Source organism: Nicotiana tabacum, chromosome 11 (assembly GCF_000715075.1).
Source record: "Nicotiana tabacum cultivar K326 chromosome 11, ASM71507v2, whole genome shotgun sequence".
NCBI classification, from domain to species: domain Eukaryota; kingdom Viridiplantae; phylum Streptophyta; class Magnoliopsida; order Solanales; family Solanaceae; genus Nicotiana; species Nicotiana tabacum.
This window is the reverse complement of record NC_134090.1, coordinates 93,634,265-93,639,201: the sequence shown is the minus strand read 5'-3', so window position 1 is coordinate 93,639,201 and position 4,937 is coordinate 93,634,265. Positions and strand designations below refer to the sequence as shown.

Genomic DNA, 4,937 nt, shown 5'->3' with positions numbered 1-4,937 from the left:
AATGGTGATATTTGACTGAGTATGAAACTGAAAATACTGAAATTTTTAAAGATTTTAAATTTTAAACATGTCATAAAATTCCACTGTTATCTCCAAAACTAGTTAACTTGCTCGCGCTACGCGTGATCATATAAAATTATTCCAAGTACAATACCAAAAGTTAAAAGTAAAACAAACATTAAGAAAGATATATACACATAAAAACAATTTTAAGATAAAAATTAAAATATAAAGAAAGTTATTTCAACGCTCATTATATAAAGAGCAAAATATGTAATGTTAGCACTACTATTGGCTTTTGTGAGGCTCCCATGTTGGACTTTAAAGTCTCATTCATGCATATGAGAGGTTGTGATTGGCAGGAAAAACGTTTGTAAAGCTTGCATTTAAGGAACAAATTGTTTTTGTGTTGTTAGTGATAATACAAATACACCCAATAATAACATATTTGTGTTGTTAGCAAAATAAAAATAAAATAAAATAAAATAATTAATAACATTAATTTATTACTAATAAACATCAATTATGAAATGGGAAGAGAATCAGAATATCTCCAATAGAGAGATCTTGTAATGGAAAAATTAGGAAAGTGAAAAAATAGAAACTGATTCTATATCCTGATTTGCCTCTACCCAAGAGTCGCCTCCTCTACAGAATTAAAACTTAAAGAGACCACACCATTTTCTTTTTGCTAATATTGAAATATGAATGCTTTTAATGAATTTAGATGTAGTCGGCAAGATCATTTTAAAATATACATTTATAAATATTTAACTGCAGTAATTGTTAATTCTAGATTACTTCTACAAACTACCGCAAAAAGATTACCTCTCTGGACTACAGAAGCGCACAAAATATAACATAAGGTTTTTAATTGTATGAAGGAATTTTTTTGGCATTGATAAAGCAAAGTAATTTACTCCACTAATGAAACACCAAGATGGTGTCAGCTTTACAAAAATTAAATGACATTGTACAACAAAGCTGCCGAAAAATCTAACCACCGATAGAAGTATGTATATTTACTTTGCACCAAAAATAATGAAGTAAGAAAAAGAGAAACTCTTGACTCTTGAGTAGCTTAAATGAGAGAAGAAACTAACCCTATTTTGTTAATTCATTTGAAGCAAATTAAATATGAGTAGGTTTAGTTGCATAAAGAAAGCCGCAAAGCAATTGTGCTCTTTCCATATTCAATGCCACCTCATATACGAGTCCTCATACCTTTAATATAAAAGTGTTTCTTTTACATTGACACTGACAAATTCTCACTAATAATTATGAATACCTCTAAATAATAACGTTATGGTCGTAGATCAGACAAAAAATATTTCTTTTTCATGGACAGAAGTAAGATGATGAGTAGGATTTCAAGACTGTTATTCTTCCTAATAACTTTTTTAACGAAAATTCTCAAATTCCTTGACGTTTCTTGCTTTTAACACAAAGGAAACTCCATGAATTTTCTTTGTGTTCTTTCAAAGAACTGAAACCTAAGTATCGGCCAAAAACTAGCAAGTGGAAGCTTTTGTTTGGCAGAATTGTTGGCGGAAGTGACGAAACTTAATGCATCCAGAATATTCCCAGTCTGGCAAAGACCAAAGACGACTACAATGTATAGATCTCTCCATTAGCTTCCAAATCCCGTTGGTTTAATTTATAGACTTTTGAGCTTTCTAGCATAAGGCAAAATTCATGGTGAGAGACTTTTGGGCTTTCTGATCAAGGCAACGGTTGCTTCTTAATTTGCTTAAATCATGTGATTAAATTGCATGTTAAATATTCTGTTACATTAGCCATTAAAGGTGGAATTATTTGAGGTATTAATGATGGGGACGTTTGGTTTTCTGTTTAAAAAAGAGATAGGATAAAGAAGGGAAGGAGGTATAACTAAGACTATGTAATTAAGATGTGATGTTTTGAAACTTTAATCTATAGCACATAAATATAGAAAAATAGGAAAAATGTCAAAAATTGAGAAAAAAGATAAATGTGATTTATGGACAAAGAGACATGCCTTATCACCTTCTCCATTCCCAACTTTATATTTATATATAGATATAGATAGGTACATGTATTTCTTCTTGCCCATCAAATGAATTCATGATCGCCTCTCATTTCCAAAATACAGCAATATTATTCTTGAAGTCCATCAAATGAACATGCACATATACTACTCATACACTACCATTAACTTGTAGAATAACTACTGCTCACAATAGCCACATCTTGACTTGCCTTCCATGACCATGAAAGTCCCATGTATCAGTCCAGAGGTTGGACAAGAGCATGGAACCATTTCAGTCTCAAGAGATTTTTCTCGGCATCCATGGGAACATGGTTTCCTGTTTCAGAAAAGAAGTTTAAAGGTGTGGTATATATTAGCCACTAGGAGCATAAGCTAATAGAATCGCACAAATATTAGCCACAAGGAGCATAAACTAGGAGAATCTATATGCACTTACAGTGAAAAGATTTTGAATGAATGAGTAGAGTTTAACTTATTATATTAGATACTTACTGTTACCATTTTTATCATATTGTCAAGATAGTTGCATGTAATTTACCTAATAATTGATCTGATTATGTAAATATATATATATATATATATATATATATATATATATATATATATATATATATATTGACATTGTCGGTGTATAAAGCTTATTAAGCTTAATAGAAAAAATGCCCTCAGTCAAATATGATAGTCACTGAAAATGTATAAATTTTCTTACAAAATTTTAAGAGATTTAATCATATTTAAATATTAGGTTAATAGGATCCAAATAGAGGCTGATGTATATTGAAGACATCAGATAATTGACGCACCTACATAGTATTTGTTTACATACAACTTAAGTGCGATGCCATTAGTCACGTCAAAGATATAATGCAATATATAGTGCTCCTCTTCCATTGGTTAAATTCGCCAAGGCTGAAATTTGGATTTCTCCAAATAATATCAAGTTGCTCGTTGCCGGAAAATTCAATAATGAATGTCATATAGTAAGTCAATTAAGAGCAGAAGAATCTAGTCGTTTAACTACCGCCAAATGCTTAAATAGTACTGCTGCATTATCGTTCAAGGAATATTCAAGAGCAACATATATGACGCACAGAAAAGGAATCCAAATGTCTATACATCAATAATAAAAATTTATAATGTGAAGAACCCAATACCTGGTGATTCAAACACATTTCATATTTGAACAAGAGCACAGTAATGACTAAGAAACACAAATAAAAGCTTTAGTACCATCAATAGATCCAAATGAAGTACCTCCTTTGACATGGTTTTCCACATCTCAATAGCTTTTCCATCCACTTCAAGTTCATTATCATCCATCCTGTTCTTCACAATATAAAACCGAACAATATAATGACAAATTAAACAATTTGGCTTATATGTCAAGAATATAAACAAACATATATCTTTGTCGAAGAATATGTTGTTGAGAGGTAACATATAATCACTGAAATTAATCGAAATGCGTGACCCGGACATTATAGTTATAAAAAAAAATAGAGTTGTGAATTGAATGATTGACATAGACACAGGAGTGAACAACTTACATGAAAATCCAGAAAGCCGATCTGGGTTGGTCTTCACGCCTCAGTACTTTAACACTTCTTTTCCTCCAATGGCAAATCGATTTCGTTAGTACAAAATCTGTCTGTACATATTAATACATGTCAGTCAAAGCGACTGCGACGGAAAGGCCACAAGTTTCACTGATATAAAGATATATATAAGTAGAGACACATTATGAGCAGCATCAACTAATTAATCATCATTTGATTTCCGACGACACTCAAAGATATAACCTATAATATGCGAAGTAAAAGAAAAGTAAGAACCATTTTTGGAAAGCAATCCTGTTAGGACCACTACGCTTAATTTGGACTGCAGGAACCCTTCCCCTTATTCTAGCTTACGGTTCGACCGAATCTAATAACTTATTCAAATTATGTATTTGTATTAAAAATTTAAATAATATATATAAATTATTTAATTTAAAATCCAATAACTTAAAACAATTACAATCCTGAATTCATAAGGTTCAAATCCTACTTCCGTCTATGTATACCATTGAAATGGAAAGCTACGATATATGATCATTACTTGGTATTTTATTGGAGATAGGTAGACCTACTGTTTCAACTAACACACTGGCGGGGCGGGGGTTCATCATATGTTCAAAAACTCACTAACTAATTAATTTAAATTCACATTGCTTACTGACCGATTAATTCAAAATTTGCACTTTTAATAAGGCCTACAAAAGAATTTTTTATTTTTAATAATTACACACAAAATCTCTAATTAAATATGAGACTCTCATCTATCCGGTGACGCTCCTTGCTTGTTGATGGGACTAGTTTAAGCTCTCATAATTGAAGTGGACCGCCTTTTAGGAAAGGGCAAAGATTACCTCCAATGACTCAAAAGTTGGGGGATGTACGAACCTCTAATAAGCTGCCATTTAAAAGTCAAGTTGCATGATCCTAAACTACACATGGCTTTGTCTGGTTGGGTTGGACGCAAAGAATTAGAAATTGATACGATACACTTTCATTATTAGTTTGTTTCAAAAAGAATGATGCATTTTAACAATTTGAAATAATTCAACTTTAAACTCTTCATTTTATTTATTTTACTCTTAATAAGAAATTTTTATAACTACATAAATGTTATGACCCCACAAAGTTTTTACTCCTTCCTTATTAGTATATTTCAAAAAGAATGATGCATTTCGATAGTTAGAAATAATTCAACTTTAAACTTTTTATTTTATTCATTTTAGTTTTAATGAGAAGCTTTTATAATCACAAATGTCATAACCTCACAAAGCTTTTACCTCTTAAATTTTTAAGACCACAAGTTTCAAAAGTCTTCTTTTTTCTTTTTCTTATATTCCGTGACGTTATCCATG

General features: G+C 30.9%; 1 long non-coding RNA gene across 1 annotated transcript; it reads right to left on the bottom strand.

The window, feature by feature from the left end:
• Window positions 1–2,002: 2,002 nt before the first annotated feature.
• On the bottom strand, window positions 2,003–3,925 carry LOC142166537 (uncharacterized). The gene is made up of 3 exons (XR_012696953.1): window positions 3,577–3,925; window positions 3,284–3,350; window positions 2,003–2,345 (listed from the first exon to the last, which is right to left on the bottom strand). It is a non-coding gene; the product is annotated as an uncharacterized LOC142166537 (long non-coding RNA).
• Window positions 3,926–4,937: the final 1,012 nt, after the last annotated feature.